This window comes from Stenella coeruleoalba (assembly GCF_951394435.1).
Source record: "Stenella coeruleoalba genome assembly, chromosome: 13".
Classification (NCBI taxonomy): Eukaryota; Metazoa; Chordata; class Mammalia; order Artiodactyla; family Delphinidae; genus Stenella; species Stenella coeruleoalba.
Window position 1 is genome coordinate 42,285,493 of NC_137159.1, and position 12,993 is coordinate 42,298,485.

At 38.5% G+C, this 12,993-nt stretch overlaps 1 long non-coding RNA gene across 3 annotated transcripts in view; it reads left to right on the forward strand.

Annotated features, from left to right (window-relative positions):
* Window positions 1–12,993, forward strand: part of LOC307196118 — a 1,219,527-nt gene that overhangs the window by 294,395 nt on the left and 912,139 nt on the right. For 2 of the 3 annotated variants that reach the window (XR_013831038.1, XR_013831039.1), the window contains exon 3: window positions 2,153–2,266. The exons of the other annotated variant lie outside the window; for it this stretch is intronic. This is a non-coding gene — a long non-coding RNA (uncharacterized lncRNA). The remainder of the gene's footprint in view (window positions 1–2,152; window positions 2,267–12,993) is intronic. 3 annotated transcript variants of the gene reach the window in all.

Below are 12,993 nucleotides of genomic sequence, written 5' to 3' on the forward strand. Positions count from 1 at the left end.
GAACGGAACCTGGAATATCTCTGAAGTATGCTTGTACATCCCTAGGACTTATTTATCTTATGATTGGAAGCTTGTACCATTTGACTACCTTCACCCACTTCCCCCACCCTCCACCCCTCACCTCTGGCAACCACCAGTCTGTTCTCTGTATCTATGAGTTAGTTTCCTTTAGATTCCACATATAAGTAAGTGAGATTATATAGTATTTGTCTTTCTCTACTTCACTTAGCATAGTGCGCTTAAGGCCATCCATGGTGTTGCAAATGGCAGGATATCCTCTTTTACGGCTGAATTATGTATATGTACCACATTTTCTTTATCCATTCCTCTGTTGATGGACACTTAGGTTGTTTCATTGTCTTTTCTATTGTAAATAATACTGCAGTGAACAAGGGGATGCAGATAACTTTCTGAGTTAGTGTTTTCTTTTCCTTTGGATATATACCCAGAAGTGGGATTGCTGGATCATATGGCAGTTCTATTTTTAATTTTTTTGAAGAACCTCCATACTGGTTTCCATAGTAGCTGCACCAATTTACATTCCCACCAACAGTGCACAAGGGTTCCCTTTTCTCCATATCTTTGCCAACACTTGTTATGTCTTACCTTTTTGCTAATAGCCGTTAACAGGTATAAGGTGATATCTCATTGTGGTTTTGATTTGCATTTCTCTGATGATGTGAATTTTCTATGTATTTGAAAACAAAAGCCCAATTCATTATTTCACTCATAGGAATTTACGAAATGGAAATACATATGACTGTATGAATAATACATTCACATGTATTATTAATTTATATTAATGAATAATATAAATCTTTTTATAAAACAATAATTATTACACAATTATATTGAAAAATGAACACGTGTATACATTATTTTTAGTTTTATTCTTTTAACAGAACATTTTAGCAAAATTGTTTTTCAGTATGATCTACTTATTCCTTTTCTAGGCTTTTACCCAATAGGATATATCTATGCAGATGTGTGAACACTTACATATAACCATGTTCACTGAGCAAAATTTAAAATATTAGAAGATTGGGAAAAATCTAATAGCATATATTACATTTGTACTTTAAAATGTTCTACTTTATATATAGTTAACTTACTTGAACAATGTATTCATTTTATAATTGGCAAAATATAAACTTTTTAAATATGAAAAATAAAAATATTGCTTTATCTGTTGACTAACATTTAAGGTAAATTTGAACCGTTTTACTTAGCCTCAGGATATGAGTGGAAAAGTCAAAATGATTAAAACTGTGTTGAAACATAGCTCATGGGTGATGCCATTACCTAAAATAGGAAAGTAAAACAGAAGTTATTGGATTTTGGACATGTTCCATTTAAAGTGCCTCTGAAAGCCTCCGTGGGAGGTATCCAGAATATACTTGGAAAGATATGTCAGGTGCCGTAAAAATAGTTCAGATGTAGACAGATCTGTTTAGGATCCGGAAATGTGGGAAATAATTAGCACTCTAAGTGAAAATTTATTTATAGATAAACACTCTGAGGCCCTCAACTTGGTGAATGTCTAAATGCGAGGTTGGGAGATGTGAAAGGGTATAATGAAAAAGGCCTAGAATGCATACTTAGAGGCATAGAGGGTTGTAACAATGCAGAGTCGCAAAAGGCAAGGGAGGAATATCTCAAGGGGGGCCTGCAAGCCTCAGATGCTTCAGGGAGCAGTCTGTTAGAATGCCTCCATATTTTTTAAAAATAACATTGTGTTCAGTAATGAGATGGTTGATGAAAACTTTCAAATGAACAGTTTCAACAGAAAGTTAGAAATATTATAGACAGTTGAGGAGTAAGTTGGTGAAAGAAAGTAAGAGGTAAAAATATAGGTAACTTTCAAAATGCCTTGAGATGAATCCAGTTACAGAGATCAGGCAGTAATAGAGGGAGACTGACAAAACTATTAGCAATTACTCAGATTTCTTGCCAGCCTCTACACCAAGACTGTATTATATCAGCAGAGTATAATGAGAGTGTAAACTCTCAGAAGCTTTTGGAATTTGATGCATTTTAATGACACAGAAAATTCTTCTCATTCTATGGACAAAACTTTGGAAAAAATATTTGAAAGAAGGTCCCAGCTTCTGTGCTCTGAAATTCATGACCATTCCTATGGCTGTTTCCACAGTGATTGAGCATGGCAGGGATTGTAAGGAAGGATGTCCCTGGGACAGAACACCTTTGGCTCCAGAACCCTCCAAGAGCCCTGCTGACCACTCCTGAGACAGTAAAGCATTCTGAGGTACTTCACCCAGCCTTCATACTCTCCTCTACTGGAGTCAGACAACCTTGCTGCCTGGTGTTTTCACCCAGCCTTTCAGCTCCTGCCCTGTTTTCTCTCACACACGTATTTCCCCTCATAAAATCCTTGAACATTTAACCCCAACTTGGCATCTGCTTCTCAGAGGACCTAGAGTAACACACACATATAATAGAAGTTTTCAGATGTTCTTTGAAGCTGTGAGCTGCTAGACTTATGCTATTTATTAAAGACAGCAGCTTACATTTATCACATAGTTTCTCTTGATGTTTGCAAAACAGATACTAGTTAGACTTTTCTGATTTTACAGTGGGAGCAGCCCATCTGTGGTCACATTTCTTTTTTCATTGTCCTCCCAATTTTCAAATTTTGAATATCCTGCTTTAAAAAAATCATGCATGGTACCATCCAGTGATTTCTGCTGTTCCTTTTTGTTCTTGCATACGTTTATAGGCTCCCTTTGTGAGCTTGGTGAAATTGGTGGATCAGAGCAAGGATTCTTTACATTTCCTCATTTGATATGTAGTGTTTATGTTATTTGATATTTGTCCATTTTGTGGAAATAACATTTCCATCTGTGAAATGATGGATACTGGTTGATGAGTTAGACACATTATAAATCAAAGTAATAACCTGAGTACTATGGTGAGGGAAGTGCCAGGAATCTCTTCACTCATTAGCATGTGCTTTGCATCAAAAGATGGTAGGAGAACAAAGAAGAAAATATCACTGGGTGAAAGCCCCAAAGAAACACACCTCTAAATTATGGGTGAGACTTGGTTCTCCAGTCTTTTCTAATAATGTCCTATTCTTCTTGTGGGATAATTGGATTAAGGATAGGAGTATTGTATGGGGATAAGTTAACTGAATTTGACTTGAATTTTATTAATTACTTTTTCAGTAAGCCTCTCCCAACTTATTAGGCAAGCGTACTGGTCTCTGTTGTCTCTCTGTCACTCTGAGGTCACAGGGTTGGGAGGAGTCCTGTAGTGGTCACATATATGCCAGCATTATAAAATATGGAGCTTCACACTCTGCAAATGCTCCTTCTGTAAGAGACTCTGAGCTCATCCAGCTTGGAGGGAGCCTCTTGAGAATGCAGCTTTATATAAAGGCTTCATATTAAATGATACTTGACCGTATTTAAGTGAAGACATGTGAAATGTGCAGAGTGGGTATAATTATTTTGATTAGTGAACTCTAATGCAGACGCCATCGCATTTCCATACCACAGTTAACGTTTAGCAGAATAGGGAGCCTCAGATCATTAACAACAGGGTATAAGCAATCCTGGCATTTCCCGGGAAACCTATAATTAATTGGAAACCATGAATTGAGGAGAGGCATCTATTTCTTTAAAGTTGATTACTTTGTTCTATTCAGATAAAATAAAAGTATAGAATAGGCCGTTACCTAGTATATTCTACTGAATTGTCATTACCTAGTATACTGTACTGAGAAACTAGACTAGTGCTCTAGGAAATAGTTCCAGAAGACAGGGAGTAAGAAAATTTGCAGGTAAAGCAAAATACACAAAAGTCACAAAATCCTTCCCACCCATTAAAGATTCACCAACATTATGAAGACACAAAATGTTGACTATTAAAACAATCAGTAAAATATTTGGAGTAGATATTTACATTTATTTTGACTTATCAGAATCCAAACTCCCTTCCCATTTTGGAAGAATGCCTTATCCTCACTATTTAGCTAAAGGGGTACAAATTCTTTCTCTCTCTACCCCTTAGTAGGTAGGATCTATGAATCCGATTCTTCGTCAGACTGATGTTTCAAACAAAGCTTAAACTCTGGAGGGAGTGATGCAGAAAAGAACGGACAGAATTTATTTGCAAGAGCTTTACAGATTTCTCTGAGATATGCATCAGCAACAGGATTGGCATATAGCCTTGGTTTTGAGTATTCCATGAGGGCTGGGTTAGGCACAATGGATGGCTCTGATACCAAAAGCAACATTCTCATCAGACTAGACTTCTGGTATGAACTTGGCTGTGGTTGTTGTTGCTTAGACTTCCTTGGTCTACCCATTTTCCCAAGCTTGTTTCCCCAGTTTCCAGTCTGTCAGCTACCACATAACTAATTCCTTCCATGTTAGCTAGAGGTTTAGCAGGTGCTTATGGTCAAGAACCCTGAATGATGTGCCACCTTGTTTAAAAATTAGATGTTTTAAAATAACTCCGTTAGGTAAGATTTTTCATCCATCATTTTCCTAGAATTATAGTCGCTGAATATTGAAAGTAACCCTAGAAGGCATACTTTAAACAATTCTTTAAAGAGTGCCTGGTACCTTCTACAACATTTCAGATTAGTGGACATTTGGTCTTCACTCAGATGCCTTCAGTGGCAGAAAGCTCACAGCTTTTCAAAGCCAGTTATTCCATATTAAGACAATTCTAATTTTCTATTGTTATTTCTTTTAACTAGCTTTCTTTACCTGTAATACTGTGATGATTCATTGGGCAACCTCATCTAAGTTTTAGTTCATATTGAAATTGCAGTAAGTATATATCTCTGTTTTGACAGTGTATAAAGATTCAGTTTCACTGAAGTTTAGAAAACAAAAAATATTTTGAAGAATGGATATGCCACAAATATTGGCTCTAAAGCACACCCTTTGGGAAAAAGTTCATTGTTGCAGACTTGTGATGTTTCTAGCCCAGATTTAGGCCTGGCTCCCTAAATTAAATACAAGTTTGAGTCTTACTAGCTCATCACCATTGGCAACTGCCTCCAGAACCATGTGTCTTCCCCAAACTGCCTGATTTAGTATCATATTTGGGTTCAGTTATAAGTGATAATTAGATCAATATGAGTGTCGGATTGGCTCAAACTTCCTATGACAAAGAGAAGGAAAAGTGTTCATGTATATGAACATTATGACAAATAATTTCCAAAAATAATAACTTGCCAAAGTGAGTGAATAAGATGTAGATAATTCAAAGCTCAAAAAACTCTTAGCGTGAATAATAGTCTCCACTTGGCCTAAAACGTGGCTAATTGCTGTTTATTAACAACACACTTCCCTCTTTTGCAATGGCTACAATAAATGAACTGTTGGAATTCCCCTGATGAGCTATTTCATGGGCCAGGATTTTCATTTCTGCTTCAGAAAACATACCTTCATTGATCGAAATCATGTAGGTGAAGAATAAAGGCACACTTGCTTCAGTAAATTAAGGAATTTATATCAGGAATGTATTTGTCCAAAAGGACACCTGATCGAAACAATCCCTCAAACCTCTAGCTGCTTTATCACTTTTTATTTAGTGGTGTCTGCTTTCATCAATGGAGAAACGCAGGGAAATAGAATTTGTTGTGAAACAATACATTAATTTACATTAATATGTGAATTAAAAATTTTTTAATCCATGTATTTCAAACTCTCCTGTAAATGCAACTAAAGTAGTGTGGCTTAGGAGCTGTAACTGAAGACAACCCTCAAAAGTAATAGGTGCAGAACTTGTATGACTAATATGTATAGTAGTTCAGCCCTCTGGAAGTGTGTATCGTTCAAAATTAATCCTTGGGACTCCTCTGGTTAATTTCCCATTAAATTCACCCTATTCCCCTCCCCACACCTAAGTCCCCTTGAGAAATGTGAGAGATGGAGGCACAGAGGTAAAGATGGAATTTCAGGATGACCACTTCTGCTGTCAGGTGTCCACTCTAAATCCACTTGCTAAAGTGAGTTTGTAAGATGTACAGAGTCCAAAGTTCAAAAACTCACAGTATTTTTAATAAGACCATATGGTCCCCAAAGCTACCACTCTGTCTAGAATATCCTTCCTACCATGTCTTTTTAGTTAACTCCATTTATTCCTCAATTATTAGCCCAATCATATCTTTCTCTGGGAAGTCTTCCCTGATCTCATTGAAGACTAGGTATTTTATGAACTGTTTTGGAAAAATGTACTTTTCCCCTGTTACTATTCATTACTGCATGAGCATGTATATGTGGTTATATTAGTAATGGTTATTATAATAACCAATAACAATGGTTATTATAATAATAATGGTCTCACCTCCTGCAACCCCTGAGCCACTTGAGTGCAGGAGCCATATCTTTTTGTTCACCAGTGTATTCTGAGCACCTTGCACAGTGACTGACAATCAGGAAGCACTTGATCAGCGGTGGTCAGATGGGTAACACCTTCACACCGTTTGAGAATATGACTTCTCGCAAACGTACCATTTTCCTATCTCTCTGCTATTGAGGGGAATAAAGGTTCCTCCTCTAGTCAAGGAAAATCCCTTACCTGTGCTTTGGGTCAGTTCCCCCCAAGACCCCTTCACTGTCTCGTCCCAACACTCCCTGATGTTGCTTTTATCTTCAACCTTTCCTCAAGTTTCTTCCAATTTAGCAAACAAATAAAAACAAACCAAAAAAGAGTCCCCAGAAATCCTTCCAACCGTCCATTCAGTTACTTTACTTATCGGACATACATGGCAGAACACTTGCAGGTCTTGTCTGGCATTCACCAACATTTTAGGTTATGTAGGTGACTAACATAGACGTAAAATGTACGCTCAAAACACTGAGTCTAGCCAACATCCTATCTGCTTTACTTCAGAGCCAAGTTTGTAGTTTCTTTAAAGGATTAATTTTCCATAGTTCTCCCCCCATCCCACAGCCTGCTCTCTACTGAACTGCTAACCGGCAAGTGGGTAGTCCTCAGGCCCTATCAATTTGATGTCTCTGTAGCATTTGAATCCACTGACCATTCCCTCCTCAATCCTCTTGCCTTCACTGATTGCCTAACACTTCTCTTTCCTGGATCTCCTCCTACTTCATAGAAGATTTTTCTTGGTGTCTAAATGAACTATTATTCCTCAATTCATATTTCACTTGGGTATTCCCTGTGGTTCAGTTTTTATACTTCTTAGGCATTTCCTGGGTGGTCTAATTTAATCTGTTGGCTTAAACTATTATGTACAGTCTCAGTATATACTGCAAAGATCTCTGTTTTGATTTCCAAGCCTATGTATCCAATAATTTTCTGGTTTTCTTCTTCATCCGGATATCCTACAGATCTTTTTCAGAACAAATCCATTGTCATGTCTTTCCCAGATCTTATTCTCAAATTTTATCTTGCTGCTTTTTCTTATTTTCTTTCTCTCTCAAAAAATTGTCACCCTCCTTTCAGTGGCTTGAGGCAGACCCTTGGTTTTCATCCCCTGATTTGTGTCCACTTCTTCCCCTCACTTGCTGTGATGGTCAGTCATCAAGTAGCATCGATTCCACTTGCTTAAACTTCTTTAGCTTCTATCCTCTTTTCTCCATGTTCACTGCTACTGCTTTTTTTTCTTAGGGTTTGTCTTCTCTTGCCCAGATTACTAGAAGAGCCTCCTAAGCAGTTACCCTTTAAATATAGTTTTGCCACGCCTCCCAGCATGATTTTTCTCATATGCAAGTGTGGCCATGCTGTTTCAATGTTAAACCTTCTTCAGTGGATCACCAAACTGTCAAATCACTGTCAACCTCCTTAGCACGTCATAGAAGGCTCCTTGTGCATAAGCCGTTCATATTTTTCATCACTTGTGTATGCCTCTTTCAAATCCTATATTTCAGTCAGATTATAATACTTCTACTTCCCCTGAGAAGCCATGCTCCCTCTCACTTCCAGGATTTAGTACATGATTTTCCTATTTCTGTTGTCTTTTTTGATCTTCCCAGTATTATAAAGGGGTCCCTTCTTTGTCCTTCAATGATAGAATCCCGTGATTGTCTTTATTATATACTTTTTCAATATCTACAGGATAAAGTTTACTCAAAAATTTTCAACTACGTGTACCCTTTTCCCACCATCACCCCTCACCCTCCTACACATACACACACAAATATGATATAAGAGAGAGGGAATTGATCATCCTATTTGATTTTCTAGTAGGAACTCATGTAAAGTCATACCGTGAGAGTGGCGCTTTCTTCGGTCTTCTCCTCCCTTTTAATTTAATATAACTATATTAATAAAATAATCCAGTGCTATTTTTTCCCCTGCCTGTGGCATAGGCTACACCATTTTCTCCTGCCTTAGGTTTGCTCCCTTTTCTTTTTGCCTCTGTAGGATTAAGTGTGAATTGACCCAGGGCTTTTCTCCTGGGGTAGCCATGGCCAACTCTTATTTCTGCTTCCTTTCTCCTGTGGCTCCAACTGTAAAAAGGCTAAGATTGTGTCTTGAATATGAAAAGTCATAGTTACCTCTGTCTTCTCATATTAAGATCAGGTATTCTCATCAATTATTTTTATTCTTTTAGTTGGCTTGAAAAGTTCTTGAGATTTAAATTTGTATTCATGGGAAGAAATAATTTTTTCCATATTTACTATTATCATTATGATTCAACTTACCATCTTCTTTCATGAGACCTAATACCATAATAACCTCCTGACATGTGTTCCCATTCCGATTCTTGCTCTCTTTCCAATTCATTCTCTACCCAGAACTCAGCGTGTTATTTCAAAAATGTTTGTCTCCTGTTTAAAATGGTTTCCCATTTAGTCACGTCTATTCCCTGCTTAAGTGGTTTCCCATTACACTGAGAATAAAATGTAAAGACCTTCTCGTGGTATAAGAGGATTTACTCTCATCTGTCTCTTTTTTTTTTTTTTTTTGCGGTACGCGGGCCTCTCACTGTTGTGGCCTCTCCCATTGTGGAGCACAGGCTCCGGAGGCGCAGGCTCAGCGGCCATGGTTCACGGGCCCAGCCGCTCCGCGGCATGTGGGATCTTCCCAGACCGGGGCACGAACCCGTGTCCTCTGCATCGGCAGGCGGACTCTCAACCACTGCGCCACCAGGGAAGCCCTCATCTGTCTCTTGAAACTCATCCTTCTCCATCTTGCTCGCAACTCTCCAGCCCCACTGGCCTTACTTCAGATCTTTAACCATGTCAAGCTCTTTCCAGCATCACAGTCTTTGCATGTGGTCTTTCTGTCTGAATACTCTCCCCACCTCTGACCCCTCCGTTCTTTATCTGGCTGTTTGTGCCCATCTTTCAGGTCTCAGATTAAATGTCACTATCTCATATAAGACTTCTTTGACTTCTTATTTTATAATGAACCCCTCCTTTCTCACGCCGCTCCTCACCATGGTACCTCATAGAATTATCATAATTTATAATTATAATCTGTCTCCTCCATTTTACTATAGGGCCGGTAAGTCTGGAGACCCTCTCTCTTTTGTTTATCCCTGTATAATTTGTCAGGCATCTACAAGTGCTCAGGTACCTGTACTGAATATGTGATAAGTGTAGTGTTTTGGGGAAAAAGAAGGTAACATGCTTTCATTGCTTGCCTTTTGGAAGGACTGGAGATGGAGGCTGACCCTGTTGGCCTTTGTAACCTCCACGGATGTCCTTTTGGATCCGTTACTCTTTTGGTGCATTTCAGTTGCCTGTTTGCGTTCACTCCCAGAAGCCAGATTCCACCTCTTTTTGTGAAGGTTGCCCTCAGACTAGTTAAGAGATGCTCGGGATGTGAATGCCTGGGATTCACAACCCTCTGGAGTCCGAGTCCTTAAGCAAGGTCTGATGCGTTTTGGAGGATGGGCTATGAACACACACATCTCTTTCATTCCCAATTAAGACCACAGTCTCCTCTGTCTCTGTTGTTCCCATGTGGAGTTGAGCCACAGTTACTACGCCCTGTGTGATTTTGCTTAGTTCTACACACTTGACGGACCTCCCTTCATCCCTTCCTCATACTATTTCCTCACTTGCCTAACAGTTTTTCTAACAAATCACTTTTGCAAGAGTTCTTGACTCGGAATCTATGTCTGGGGAACTCTATCTGAGATATCCAGCTTCACAGGAGAGGCTTTTAAATGTTTTTCATGTCCTTAGTACATAATGTTGACCTAGGTTGTCAATCAAATCCTAAATTATTTCTTGTTTAAACAGGCACAGATGGAGAATGTGCTAGAAAGGCCTTAGTGATCTGCCCATCCAATGGCCTTGTTTTATTGATGAGGGACTGAGCGGCAGAGGGCACGTGCTCTGCTCAAGGTCACAGCCTTCCTGAGCAGCGGGGTGGCAACCAGGACTCGCATCCTGATATCCCTGACACCCAGCCTCATGCTTTACATCAACAAGTTTTCATAAATTTAAATTGGGTGATTTAAAGAGGATGAAAAGAAACCGAACACTATTCAAGTAAAACAAATTGGCCTGCAGATGAAAATAATTCATTAGGGGTATTAGAAATCATTAAAATACAACCTAAGGAGAAACTGAACCGATAGCAACTTAGTGTCTTTTACTGTGCTGTACTCTGCAGCTTCATGTAAATGTCATTTCCTCTAATGCTTCCTTCAGAGAAAACCTTGGGTAAGTATATAGCTGTAGGGTGTGTGTGTGTGTGTGTGTGTGTGTGTGTGTGTGTGCGCGTGTATGCGTTCATGCGTCACATAGCATTGTCTTAAGAATCTTCTTAAAAATAAAAATTTGAAATATTTACAAAATTACCATTAAACGCCACAGTACAGCTGCTTCACAGATCGTGATGAGTAATAGCTTCATATGTCTTACTTTGAGGCCTCAAAGTGCCTTAAGTGTATTGTAGGTCTGACTTATGAGGTTCCCAGACAAGACATAAACCCATAATTTTCTGCAGTCGCTGTTACTCAAAACGATGGACTCAACCTAGAGTAGAATTGATTTATTAGATTTTTTTATTCAGATGATGAATAATTATCTGATTAATGAAAAGGTTCTAATATCAGAGCTAGCACATCATCGAGATTTGGTCTCTAAAACTACTTTAAGCAAAGTTGTAAATACCATTCAGTAAAAGACACCTATTGCACCGTGTGTGTGTGTGTGTGTGTGTGTGTGTGTGTGTGTGTGTGTGTGTGTGTGTGTGTGTGTGTGTGTGTGTGTGTGTGAGTGTATGTGCTAATGCACTGTAATAGGCCCATGAAATTTTATGGGAGGTGGAGGGGGTCTTTTCTTGTGACATCGATTTCATTATTACTAAAGGGTTTGAGAGCTATTATGATAGTTTTGCTAGAAGGAGGGGCAGGATCGGAAGCGTGAACCTATTGCCTTGAAGCCCATTTCTGATAGCTTAGCATCATTTCAACTGGGATGAAAACACCCAGTGCAATGCTTTTCAATAGGTAGAGTGAGAAGGGATCTAGTTATCAAACTTCCACGCCATGCAAAAACGCCCTAAATATCCTGTTTTAGAAGTGATGTTTCGTACTGGCAGGGATGAAGAGATTAAAATTTACAGTTTTAGACAACCATGAGTTTTAGAAAATTTTAACTTGTATTCATATGAGATATATGTTTTTATAAATCCAAAGCTCGTGTCAGTATTCTGCCCTCTGGTGACATACAGAGTTAGCGTAGTCCTTCTTGCATAGGACACTTTCAAATCCTTGAAGACAGACAGCTGTCATGTGTCCATCCCTCTTTACCTTTTTAGATAGAAATTGGAGGCTTTCTAGTCCTTAAAGCACTTCTTATGCCGCATGCTTTCTATATTTTTCATAACCCTGCCATAGTTTAATTGGTGAAATTCCCTCTTCAAATGTGGTATTCAGTTGAGAAAACAGTACCTTTGCTGCTCCTGATTTGTCCATTCAACAAATATTTATTTAGTGTCTATTTTGTATCAGAAACCACTCTGGGTATTGGTTGAGGCATACAAGGGGAGGAAGAATAGTGCCTATCTTCACAGTGTCTCTATGTTTGCTCAGCAGTGCATATTTTAAAATGTGATTTACCTCCTCTAGATCCAAACACTCTTTTATCTTTATCATCTTACATTTCACTAGAAATTTCAGTTCAGCAGGTAAATCATGTTATTTACTCATATTTACCTAATCACTAATGAAAGCATTTAGGGTTTTTCAGATGAGGATCGTGCAATCTCACATTCTAACCTCCCTTTTTAATTGTCTCTAAAATTAATACGTTTATTATCTTTTTTTTTTTTTTTTTGCGGTGCACGGGCCTCTCACTGTTGTGGCCTCTCCCGTTGTGGAGCACAGGCTCCGGACACGCAGGCTCAGCGGCTATGGCTCACGGGCCCAGCCGCTCCGCGGCATGTGGGATCTTCCCGGACCGGGGCACAAACCCGTGTCCCCTGCATCGGCAGGCGGACTCTCAACCACTGCGGCACCAGGGAAGCCCCGTTTATTATGTTTTTAAAATTTCATCTTATCATCCAACTTGAAATAATCTTTATGATTTAATTTCTTATCTGTGAATTGGCCCTTTAGGTGTTGGATCAACAAAAAATTGATAAGGAAATTTTTTGTGACTTTATTAAGCTATGATTAAAGTGTTATTTAGGAAAAGAGCCAAGTACAGAATCTTGCAATCCTACAGTAGTCACATTACTCTTGGTTTCAAATGGTGGTATCACTTAAAACAAACGTCATGGTTAAAAACATTTTAAAAAGACTGTTCAGTGCAACCAAAAGTTTCTCAGAGAGTCTGCTCCCATGTATAACCGTCATTAACAATTCATTGTTTACCTTTACAGAATTTTAATCCACATATTTTATATAAATAGTATCATATACTTTTTAAACTAACATACATATATACACATTTGTTTTCAAATGTAATAAATATTCCTGTCCTTTTGAACATATGCGTGTTTTTCTACTTCATGCGTATACTGTAATTTATTTATTATTCATTGACAGTTAAGCTGTTTCCAAATTTTTTCCATTGTAAGCAACAT